The sequence below is a fragment of the Leptosomus discolor genome, chromosome 2 (genome assembly GCF_034619465.1).
Source record: "Leptosomus discolor isolate bLepDis1 chromosome 2, bLepDis1.hap2, whole genome shotgun sequence".
In the NCBI taxonomy this organism is placed as follows: Eukaryota; Metazoa; Chordata; class Aves; order Leptosomiformes; family Leptosomidae; genus Leptosomus; species Leptosomus discolor.
The window spans coordinates 114,618,449-114,631,984 of NC_141392.1; positions in this window are offsets into that span (position 1 = coordinate 114,618,449).

The following is a 13,536-nucleotide window of genomic DNA, read 5'->3' on the forward strand; positions in this document are numbered from 1 at the left end:
TGACAGCTGGTCTGTGTCTGCATCAATCGACTTCTGTTCCCATGGCCTGGGACCCAACAGCACTGGTAAGGACAGAGGTGAAGAAAGTGTTGAGGACCTCTGCCTTTTCAGTGTTACTGATGACTAGTTCACCTTTCCTGTTTAATAGTGGGCCAATACTCTCCTTCTGTTTCTGCTTGTTGTTAACGTATCTAAAGAAGCTTTTCTTGAAGTTTCTGTCATCTCTGGCCAGTTTCAGCAAGGAGTTATACAATCCATTAACTTTCTCCAGGACATCAGTGATTATTCTGTCCTCATTTTGGGGACAGCTATGCTGAGTACAAGGATAGCAGTGGTAATTATTAACAATGAGGTACTTTAAGTTGCAGTACTTGAGAAAGAAAAGTAGAAAGCAGAAGGATTTAAAAAAAGAAAGAAAGTTTTACAATCTGCCAAAATTTTAAATCTCTGTGTTCTGACTATCTTTAGCCACAACTAGCATTGACACAGCCAAGCATTGAGAAGAAACTCAGGATCATGTGTTCATTTGTTAGGAGGAGATGCTAGGAAAACAAGATGTCATAGCCAAAAAACTAGGGATCAAAAATAAAGAATACGGGGTTTTTTGAGCCCTTTGATTTATAGTAAAGCCTCTTTTTTTGCCAAGTACCATAATTCCTGGTATCAGATTCCTCATCTGTCTAATGGATATTAATAACAATTTACATAATATTATTAAAAAAAAGATAATATCTGGGGCCTTTCAGGGAATAAAAGCCTCACCTGTTTTCTATGGAACTGGAGTTTATTGAAATACCTAAGCAGTCCTACAGTACAAGTAATATACATGGAGTTTAATATCAAATAAACACCCAGAGAGACTGGGAGCAGTTAGCTGTGATGCCTGGAGGAGGCAGTTTAAGCTTAAGGTGCTATAAAAGACAATACATATTATTACCAGCTTTTTCTACATTTGAAGTTTCTAAGGAAGTGTCTCTGATGCATGCATTTTTTTGATACAGAATAATTGTACTGACAAAGATAGACACCTCAGTGAATGTAATCAAATTATCCAGAAGGCGTGGAGATGCAACTGGCCCTTCAGTCATGACATACATTGGAACTTGCGATCTTGTATCACAGGAGGAATAACCCTTCCTTCACACTGGCCAAAGAACTGAACAAAAATTAAAAGTCAAGGCTCTAGATTAATTATTAAAATGTCCAATAATAGAATTCTTTGGGGTATGTCTACTGCAACAGAACATCAAAACTCACACTGAGTACTACTTATGGTCAACTATTCAACAGATTTTAGTCAAATGCATGTTTAGAAGTTCATCTGATGTCAAAGGGTTCACAGACTGTTTAGGCTGAGTTCTCAAAACCTGGGATATTTACACAAAACTCAGGAAAAATTATAGCCTGCACATTTAGTTTACAAGCTATAAATTTAGTGTCATAGCCTGTCCAGACAGCCTTTTTCTTCAGGATGTGAGCAATTCTCTTCAGGAGTGAACACATGCAGAAACTGATACTAAGAAGAGAAACGCATTTTTAACATCAAAATAAGTTAGCTCCAGTCAAGGAAACTCAGAGAAAGTAAATCGATCAGAACTAGTCCTACAATCTCTCAGCAAAGTACATTTTACCTTAAATTACCCAAAAATAATTTCATGATGGTAAGAAGCAATTCTGATGTGACTTCAATACAATCTGTACTCCCCAGGCATTCAGTTCTAGTTTTCCCTAATTAAAGCAATGCATTTTCTTAATTACTTTTCATGTTACTATTTAAAAAGATGTAGCTCTTGCATGATGATACAAACTATACATTTGCTGTAAGTGTATATAGCCAATGCTAATGAAAAGTTCAAGTGTTAAAACAAGATTTAATTAGTAAAATCTAAAGCAAAGTGAAAGATACTGCCTTATTACAGAAAATGCTAATAATGTGTATAAAATAATATTTACTTCCAAAAAACATAATTCTGCCATATCCACAGCTATGTTTAAGAGTTGCATTTTTTATATATAAAGGAGTATTGCTAAAACAACACACAAAATAGTAAAGCTAAAACAAGACACCAACAGCAATTAAATCAGATTTTCATTGCCTGCATTCACAGGAAGTTACAGAGATTCCTCAGTTGGGCTGCGAAACACGACAGGAAAAACCTATTCCAGATCAAAGAATCATCATCAGAATTTTTAAATCAAACTGGAAAAATACAGAACTCTAGCACCTGCTGATGCAAGAATTTTCACTGAAATAACAATGAATCAGCTGCCCTGGGACCCCCTCCTTGCCCAAAGCCCATGCCCCCATGTCAGCCACCGTGGCCGTCAGCCCATGCCCCAGCAGCGGCACAGCTGGGCCAGTCTCCAGCTCGCCGGGGAGGTGCCTGATGCCCTGTGTGCATATATGGCTGTGACTTCCAGCAGGACCTCTACTGCGCACAGCGTAGACACAACTTGTAACAGAGAGCAGGGCGACAGTGGCATTACTTGGGTGTTGCAATATCAAACACATACCTTATTATCTCGGCCTCCCCCAGTTTTGCTGCCTACTACTGTTTCCAGGGCTGCTGCGCCAAGCGCGGCAGCAGAACCGTCTTGTTGACGTATGTTCAATCTGCTCTTAACACGTTGCTCTTTTTTGACATAGACTGAGGTCACAAGTGTGATCACATCACCCTGTCCCAGCCAGGTCTGCACATGAAAGTCAGAACAGCCTGTTCCAAAGAGCAAGAAATACTGAAATCCTGTGTCTCGTCACCTGGTGCGACAAGTTCCTGAGGAGTGCTGTGAAAAGGTTTGGCTTAACAACATAGTCAGAGGTTGATGCAAAAGGTGGATATAGTAGCTCAGAGCCAATTCCAGCTTAAAGATAAGATACAATTTTAGAAAATACCTCTTAGCAACTTAAAGTGTCATCCTGCAGGCTGTGGCTGGGTTTACTTCTTTGTGAACCTATATCTACTTTTTTAAGATAAAATTAATCTCTCCAGACATTTTTGAAGTGTAAAACAGAAAAATCTGAAAAGCACAGTAGTGGTAAGAATATTATGGAGCATTAGAAAACTAGGATTAGGAAAATTTAAATCTGCTGAAGGAGCAAAATGCAGCCTGACTAAAGACAGAAGTAAGAAGAAAGGATATTTGCAATTTTTATTAATAGGCTCAAATAAAGTCTTCATGCAACTGAAATGAAACTTGTTTCCACAGAAATCAGATAGCGAAAACCCTCACGGCAGTTTTCTTCACTCATTTGAGCAGAACACAACAGCTGTGTTATCAAATTTATCATCTGGCAACCTACAGTATATTCAGATTTCTGAAGTAAGTGAGCACCTCTCCATTAAATTAAATTAAATATTTACTTGATTGTAAATTCATGCAGATAACAATTAAAGGTCGGTGGGTGAGGTACTTAAAGGTATTTTTGGTTGCCACATTTATTTTTGAGGGAAGAAAGTAGTTTTATCAATCTAGCAGCAAAAGACATAGTTTTGGACTTTAATTTAATGAGAAGAGAAACAACCTTTAGCTTTATGTGCCTCTTGAATAGAAAGTAGATGGTAACTGATTAATATTAGTTTATACAGCTTTGATTAGCTGCAGAAGATTGCATCATGCAAGACTACTAGTTATACTGGTAGTGACTCAAGGGAGCAGGGGTTTAGAGGTGGCTACTCCTCTAAAAAGTAAACTTCTTCAGTGACAAATATGCTGCCGTCAAACGTCGCAGACTCCAGCCTTCCTCTGCTAATTGCCATTGCCCTCTCCAACTCCTCTTCACTGCCCCCTTGGCCTCCTGTTGCTGCCTCTGCTGACCTGAGAGCTGAACTGTTTGTATCAGCACGCCTTTACATGCTTCAGTCAGAAGAGGCTTAAAAATTAAACAGGTCTTTGCTAGCTCAGCTTATTTTGACTGCAGCAGGAACCATTCATTGGATCAGGAGGAGGTGATTTCCACAGGGTCTGGGTGAAGGTAGTAACTTGTCAAGATGCTGAGACTCATTGAGGGTCTTCCCCTGGCAGGCATTCTCGTGGACTCACTCCTCTAAGCCTGAAGTCTCTTTCAAGAAGCACAGTTCATACACATGAGAGCTTTTATTTCCCTATCTCCCTCCTTTATTTTTTTTTTTTTTTTTACGCAGAGGTAAGATATTTTAAAATAGTTTGGGTTTGCCCCAAAAATTGCCAGAAAAAGATATTTGTTCATTGCAAATTACCTGTGGGAAAACATGCAATGACCACTTGCTCTTCTTTTGTAAATCAGGATTATATTCTGTAAATAATAATGTTACCATAACTAAATTCTGGATAATATGATAAAACTGGTGCTAAGCATAATGCTATGGTCTCAGAGGTCTCTGACATGAGATTTCATCTTAGCGATATACTCCATTCTAAAATCCATAGGAAAGATATGTATTAATTTTTACTAAAGAATTAAATGATTTTGAGAATAAACAAGATTTTATTTTTCTTCTACGTCATTATAGTAGATGCTACAGACTTATCAGGAAGGAATAAGTACAAGAACATCCAGCCACTTGTTTACCAAATCCTAGTAACTTGAGTGATGTGACTCTTCAGGGGTTCACAGAGCTGCTGGAGAAAAATTATGGAAGTACAATTTTTATTTCTTCCACATATATCAAACAAGACTGATTTAATTCCTGTCACCTTCTAACTTCTCTGGCTTTGGGGAAACTACACACAATTCAAACAGAAAAAAATAGGAGAAACATGAACCAGGTTAACAGACTTTATGTAATGCAGACAAAGGGAGAAGCAAGAAAGAAACAGAAGGAATAAATCGAAAGAATTTTAGAACTTTTGTTTGTTTGTTTGTTTAAAAAAGGAACATTGAAATGCACATTTAGAATATACGAACCAAACAGGCCACAGACCTACTGTGGACTTTATAAGTGATTAGTTTTGCTGGAGTTCAAAGCACTGACTTTCAGTTTATTGAAATGTTAACGAAATTTTGATTATAATATAAAATATATTTTTTTCCTCTAAAACATTATTAATGCCATTTCAGAGATTAATGTTGCAACCAGAATGCTTCATTTTCCATTAACCTACCAGTTGACTGCTGAATTTACTTATAAATCTCCCCCTTCATCCAGTTTATATCTCGTTGCTCCGCTGAGTTTAAATTCTATCTAAAATTTTATGACAGCAGAAGTATATTGCTGCAACTAAAATAACAATAAAACAACCCATAGTGCCATTTTCACTATCATTTATACCATACTGGCAAGATACTAGGATTAAAGTCAGCATGGGCCCTTTTATGATTTAACTGTGCACAGGGAGAGTTCAGCCACCGTGTTTGAACAGAAAGATTTGATAACATTAATCAACACAACTAGACCAAAAGAAAAATGGATACTGATTCCCATTAATCATGAAATTAATTTTCACTAATACAGAACCCTTTTTTCCCCTTTCCTGTCACTGGCAGGCCATGTACTGGGGATTAGTTTTGTTGCTATTTCTGTATTGGCTCTTGTTCTGCAGTCACTGTGATAGCATCCAAGTTCCTGCCAATTGTTCTTTAAGCAACCTAAGTACGATTTGCCACATATTTTTGTCTCATATCCTCTCTAGGCAGAAGAAACGCAGCTGAAAGTGTGCTTTATTCTAGAAGATTGAACTTTTCAGCAAAGGAGGATGATATTCTTCCCTGTGCTTGGTGCTTACTTCTGATGCAGATTACAGCTTTCTGTATTATTACCTGCTATAAATCCTACCTTAGAGTTGGCAACATCAATATAGGTTGATAAAAGTTTTAGCTGTCTTACATATCCTCAGAATGGTCTTGGGGAAAAAAACCATTACATTTTGTTAGATCTGTTTCAGTGTTTTTTTTCCCTGTAGAGGTCTAACTTCTCACTTTCTATGTCTTACTGTAGTGAAAACCACTTGAAAACCCAGGCGATCTATGTGGGAGATGAGGAGAAGGACTGTTTATGAGCCATGACTTCATCACCAAGACTCCAGCATAGCAACACAATGATTCACCAAACTCCTTGACTTCTTGTTCTGTGGGTGGAGTGTCTTTTAACAGTGATTGATACTTGATGGTTCCCCACTCCACCTTCCTGATCAACAGTTAATTTGGGATAAATGTGAACACAACTAAACATCCTGATGAATTCAATCTGTTCTAGATTTAGTAAAGCTCACTATAATGTCAATAAACCCTGAGTAGTGAAATACAGGACATATTTTTATAGAACGCAAAGCAGTTTTGCAATATCTAGTGTATCCATAGTGTGTCTCAGATTCTAAATTTAAGATTTTCCTGCATGTGTTAATGGATAGGTAAATATCATCCTGATACTACTCAATCTGAAGTCAGTAAGTAACTGTCTCTGGGATGTATTGGGAAGCTAAAGGATATTTGATAAAGTGATATTCTTCCTTTGCCTTCCAAGTCAGAAAAGTGAAAGAGGTACCCTAGTTTTAGTTTATAATAGTAAAGAATTAAAAGGATATATTTTTCAATTGCATTAAGTCTAATATTCTACCTGGTGGATAGGGCTCTTGATCTAATCCTGGTGATGTACAATTCATGATAATGCAAAATTCTAACAGGATTTGTGTTTTAGCAACAGAAAAAGTAATTTTTAATTAACTTTAACCTAATTTCTTTTTTTTATTCAAAGCTTTTTCTTTATAACAGTCAGTAAGTGGTCCCACTGATGCACCAAATTTGCCCTTCACAAACTTTCAAGATTCTGATTTACGTTTATGCAAAAGTGTTGAAACTCCCACTAATCTGAGAGAATAACAAGTCATTTTGCTGCTAAAAACTGTAGGAAGTTATTTATGTTGCTATTATCTGGGAGAGAGAGCATATTGTCAAGGTTAAATGCTGAGGCATGGAGATATTGTAGAGAGCATTACCAGCTTTTAAAATGTAAATCTTTCAACTGGGCAGGGTGAATTACTATGCAGCTTTTATTCTCATTTCTTTCAAAATACCTTGAATGCATGTGAGTGTTCTGTGCTATTTTTCCTTCATCTTCCCTTTCCATTCCTCATTCTTAGGTGCTTGTGTTGTGCTGTATTCTCAGTCACAGCTTCTGCCTTACTTCCAGAAAACTTTTATTCATTCATTTTTTGTTTATCTATTTATTTTTAATTTATATTTGTTGCATTTCATAGGACTGCTTGGATATCCAAAACTGGGTACATAGATGTTTATGTTGGCAGCCCAACTAAGCAAGGAATACATAGGAATGAAAGAATGAATCTTGCCTCAGTCTGTAGTGTAGTGACGGACCTGCTTTATATTTCCAGCATAGTGTGCCTTGCAGCTGCTTTGCGCTCTGTGAACAAGGATCAGGGCCCTGAAAGAACTGTTACCCTACTTGCACCCTACTCCATCAACTTTTATGGCCTTTCTATTCTGTGACTGTATTCAGACAACAAACCTGTAGTCTACCACTGGTATTTCCTGCATGTAAGTGCCATTCCTGGTTCTATAGAATACGTATATTACTTTCCATTCCACCTTGCATAGACCTGTCCCAAAGCATTACCATAAGGACAACTAATGTGAACTACTGAGGATTTCACCATGCTAATTTGATCCTAGAGAATATATAACTGCATCCTTTGAATTAGACTCTGTAATTTTGCTATACTAATAGCTAGTTTTGAAACCAGAGAAGAAAACTGCAGATCGAAACAAATTAGGAAAGAAGGCAGAAAAATGGACAAATTAGGCTGGGTTAGTTAAGAGGCCTAATAACATAATTTTGAAAAGTTTCAAAATCTTAATTTCATGAAGTGGGAAATGGTGATGAAAGAATCCAATGGAGTATTGAAGTCTGAGGAAAAAAAACCCCAACTGGTAGATGTTTAATAACCCATCCCAAAATCTACTAACTCAGAGTGATCAACAGCAATAGCTTTGCAGGAGATGCGTGAAAACTCAGGGTAAAACATAGAGCAAATGAATTCTGAAGAGAGAAACAGAAAATAACTAACATGTGGCCTTTGCTTTTGAGTGACGAAGCAGAATAAATTCACACCAAACTCCTCAACTCCTCCCACACAATAGAAATGTGTGCAGGTACGTAAGTAGATCAAAGGAATAGGATAAAGGATTACTTTACATGGGACCTTCTAACATGCTAAGTAAGTACACTACAAAGCTATATGGAGTTCTCTCAATTAAAGCTCTAGTAGTAGTCTGTCACCAGCACATCACTTTCTGACATATTGCTGTTACTGTTTTAATTGATAGATATCTGTCAATAAGTTAATTCCAAAAGCACTTTCCGCAATGTTGCTAGCAAGAGTGTCAGTTTTCTGTCAACACTGTAACTGCAGAAATGGCACACACTTGTTAATTCTGGCAGCACTGCACATGCTGGGAATATCTGAAACATACGATCCCATCTGGTCCCCCCTTGTTAAGCAGGAATGTTTCAGAGATGCAGTGATGGAGTCGCCCTCACTGTTGTAATCCTCTCTCTTTGAGCATGAAAACCACAATGATTTTAAAAGTAAAATGGAGAACTATCACAAGAAATATTCACAGGGGCAGAAATTCTCACACAGGCTGCCTCTCAGGTCCTTTGCTCTGCAACAGCTTGTACTATTCATCTAAGTAACCAACACACACTCACGTCCTGGGTGACCATTAAAACCACATGACTATGTTCTCATTGCTTCAATGCCTGTTCATTGCCAACATCCTTGGCAATGAAATGTCCTGATTCACTAAGCTTTTAATCAGGCTCTTCTCAGAAACGGAAAGGAATACTACCTCCAGTTTAAGGTGAGCTAGCTTCAGTTGCTATGACTTCTCTACCTATAACTGCTTAACATTACTTTGTTAGGTGGGGTTAAATGTTGTACTTGAGTGAGTCAGTGGAGCTGAGGCTACACAGCGCCTTGTGGAAGCAGATTAATAATACATAGTATTTAGTCATATGTTGTAACCATATGGTTATATGAATCCTCCCAAGTCCCTCTAATCCCAGTGTGATAGAAGGGAGGATGCTGTGGGTCTGTGTTCTCTATGTGGCAGCAGTGAGGTTGAGCATGTATTCTCAGCTGGTGCATGTACACACATATACACATGCACGCATGGTCAAACACACAGACCAGCACAGAGAGAGATCAGTGCCTTTATCAGCAACCACATAAACACCCACAGAACTCACACAGATATGAACATCAAAGATGGCATCATCCCATTCATCCTCCCAGTGAGGTTGGGATTGTGGTCAGGACATATGCACACCCTCACTCTTGATTCACATCTGTGGGTTCCTTGAATACTAACACAGATTTTAAATCCATCCAATATCTGTGGCCTGTTCCCACACACAGTCTGAGGCTTTGGGTGTTTCCCTATACAGTTCTCTTCCTACTTACAGGCTGGTCCAACTCAAAGTTCATGAGCAGTTTGTGCACACAGGCTCAGGGAGTGACCCACACAGAAAATAGAATGGATTTAACATGAAGTTAAAACAGGCTGTGGTGATCAACCACCAGGTTTGCCAGGCTTTTGCCTATTTGCCGTTTTTTTCTCCCTGGCCCAGCTTGATCCCTCCCTTCCCCTATTTTCGATCCTTCCCCTAAATGTTTTGCACAGTCTCATAGTCTTCTGAAGAGATACCGTAGTTTCATATCATCTTCAAACTCCCTCTGCTCCACCTCAAAATTCTTTTCTGCCAGCATCCCCAAAGAAGTCCTGCACCCCTTTGGTATCCCCCTTAGTTTGTATGACATTCCAGGAAAAGAACAACTTCCCTTGAGTCATCTTGTCAGGTGGGACAAGGGAAAATGATCTAATTGCTCTTCTTTGACAATCTGAGGAGTAGCTGATTTGGTATGCTCTGTATTCACTGATCAGGTTCCTTGTTGGGTGCTTTGGCCTGTAATAGTTCCTTGGATGCTTGCTGAATATTTTCACTCTGAGTAGCTTTTTAATCACATAACCTAATAAAAGCAGGCATTTTCATCTGTTATCACACAAATATAATGAAATATACTATACACATATATATAGTATTCTTACAAGGAATGAAAAGAAACTGTTATCAACGTGATGAGCATTCTGTTTACTACTTTTCATGCACAATTTCCCAAGAACTCTTTGTCTTAAAATGTTGAAGGCACTTGGGAAATCTTGTCCATGTGAAAGTCTTTGTCAGTGTAGAAATATATTCTGATAATCATAAAATCATAGAATCACAGAATGGTCTCAAAGATGATCTAGTTCCAACCTCCGGCCATGGCAGGGACAACTCCCACTAGACCAGGTTGCTCAAGGCTCCATCCAACCTGGCCTTGAACACTTCCACAGATGGAGCATCCACAGCTCACCACCCTCAGGGTGAAGAACTCCTTCCTTGTATCTAGTCTAAACCTGCCCTCTCCCAGCTTCCAACCATTACCCCTTGTCCTATCACTGCAGGTCCTTGTAAAAAGTCCCTCCCCAGCCTTCTTGCAGGTCCCCTTCAGGTACTGGAAGGCTGCTAGAAGGTCTCCCCGGAGCCTTCTCTTTTCCAGGCTGAACAAGCCCAACTCTCTCATCCTGTCCTTGTAGGAAAGGTGTTCCAACCCCCTGACCATCTTGGTAGCCCTCCTCGGGACTCTCTTCAACAGCTCCATGTCTTTCTTGTGTTAGGGGCTCCAGAGCTGGATGCGGTATTCCATTTAAGATAAATGCAAATAAAACATCACTATTTTTATCCCTGGCCTCTTCAAAATCTTCAGAAATAGTAATTACAAAACTCATGTTCACCTTTGAGATTAATTTGTGTTTATCAAGACAATCCCCTGTACGAATTAGTTCTTTTTATAATCACAACGCATGTAAAATACATGTCTGTAAAATACTTATCTTCTCTGCATCAGAGAAGAAAGAATGATAGATTAAAAATTAATTGCTTCCAAAAAAATTACAAAAAATAAAATTATTCATGCCTCTTCTAAAATTTTTCATAAGTCTGCTGAAATACAATACAAATACAAGACTGTGACTGCACAAATTCAACATGTAGAGGGTGGAATAATGCATGAATTTAGAGTCAAGCAGAAGACAGCAGTACAAATGACTGCCATATATCAAAACAGTCTTCTCATGACTACTGTACATCATCCTGAATCTTTCTTTTCCTTACACACTGATTACGCAATAACAGCAAACTCTGGTTAGGATGAAAAGGCAGTCTTATCTTGCAAGCCTTACAAATCAGTCAACTTGATTTTAAGAGTCTTAATTCAAAAATCCTACAGCACATGTTTTTTTTTTTAATTTATGCAGTGCTTCAGGATTCAGAGACAGAAAAAAAGACTTCAGTGCAATCCCCAGTGCATAACTGATACGCTCACACACATTTAGGTCAATGAAAGCTCTGTAGAATTTATGCTGGCATAAACAAAGTTGACTAAATTTAGCTGAATCATCACTTCAGTCGGTATTCCTTTTTATTCCTACATCACATATAAATGAATATAGGCATTTAAAAATTATTTCCTTCTTTTCGTAGACACATCTTTTGAATTTCATGCTCAATATTTTTATCTGATACAACTGTTGCGGGTTCCGCTGAATGGGTACTATCTTTGGAGGCTTAGGAAAAAAAGAAAAAGGGTTATAGCAACGTTCTTCTTAAAAAGAAAGATTTCATCTACAAGGTGATATCTAAATGACGCCCTTTACACTTATGTTCACTGTCAGACTTCAATGGCAGAGTTAAATTCAAAATTAAAGTGTCTAAATTTAGTTCTGCATGTATAGGTACCTGCAGGTATGTCACAAATCTAAATCCCCATGGAGTCAATACATATACATAATTATTACAATCACTGTAACTTAGATGTCTGCTAGAAGCTGACCCTAAAGAAATACCTCGGTCTTTGATGCAAGTGCCTGCATACAGGCACTTAATTCTGCATGACAATGCTCACAAGACATGTCAGGGATCCTGCTTCATTCCTGTCTTGAGCCTGGGAGTCGAACCCCCATCACACATTTCTAACCACTGCTTCCTCTGGCAGCACTAAAGAAGATACTTAAAACCTAGCATGTACCTTGGTAAATATCTATTGAACGCTGTTGAGATAGTTCCCTACTTACAGTGCTGGATTGCGGGCTCTGTTCTTGGGCCTCTCCCCTTACAGATTCAGTAAATTAGTGAGGTTTTGCAGTAGTCACTATTGCACAGTATAAATCTTTTTTTCTTGTATCTGTCCCAAGTTTTCTTTTGTAGATGGATCAATTATCAATTACATAGTTAAATTAAATACTGGAGAAACCATTTAGCACCATTTTCCCTCCCCAGATTAGTGCAACGTTATTCCCTATTGAGCTCTTCACAGTATGTTTCCAGCTATAAACTATTCTTTCGTTATGCTTGCAAAATTGATTCATTCAAATATGCCTAACTATCCTTTTAAGAAAATTATTCTGAATAGTATTTATATATCTAGAACTGAAGAATTAAAGACAAAAAACTTTTCTAATTTAAATTCTCATGGTAGTTAGGAATAAAAATCCTAAGGAATCTTCTAATGAGCTACATATATCTGTTTGCGTATCTTGGTTGTCTGTGATTTTATTTAAAGGATGCACATAAACTTGAATAGAAGGGGTTTTACTAAGACTATTAGCTTTTTTCTAAAATGAAACTAGTTTTTAATTCTTTGCAGATCAAAGATTGACATAGCTTGAGTTTCAGTCCGTAATCCTTTTAGCATTTTTTTTCCCTTTTGCAGCCCAATGCTTAGTAGAATTATACTGAAAATAATGATGAACGACCAATTCCTGTATTCAGAAGCAGTTTCTCAAGCCAGAAAAAGGGTTTTATCTATGGCATAATGTAGAAAAGCAAGAAAGATCTAAAATCACTCAGTGCATGAATGATATATTGGTGACCTTTGTAATATACTAATGGTTACACATTTATTACACTAAGACTAAATTACCAAAACACATCTCAAACAAATCTGTAGGGGGTTAGTGTTACATGCAAAGTATTTCTAATTTTCTTTAATCAGGATGCAAGAAATAGATAAATTGCTCCATTTGAGAAAATATATTCAATGACTGGTAAAACTCATTCTGGAAGAGAGCACGTTGACAGATAGGAGGGAGGGAAAACATTGGTTGTTTATTTTCTACAATCATCACTGCCATAATAATTCTTAAAATTCAGAAGGGAAGACAATAATGTCTTTGACTGTTTGTTGTCACAAATGTATGTAGAAAAAGAGTTCCACATCACTCCTGACTTGTAATGAATATATATTGCAAATACAGATATATTTGTAAAGGCACAGAGAAATTGAAAAGATTCCTCTTAGAAGCTTAGCACTTGAGTTATGTCAGGTGAAACACTCCAAAGAAGACAGCTCCTTTAGATCCATACAGATTCTGTATGAAGGGCTGGACTGATTTCTCCAAAACCCCCAAGGGCTAGCTTGATTCAGCTTCCACTGAAATATGTCAGAATGCCTGGTACACCTTAGGCCTTAACTGCAGCTGGGTTTGGCTTTGCTAAG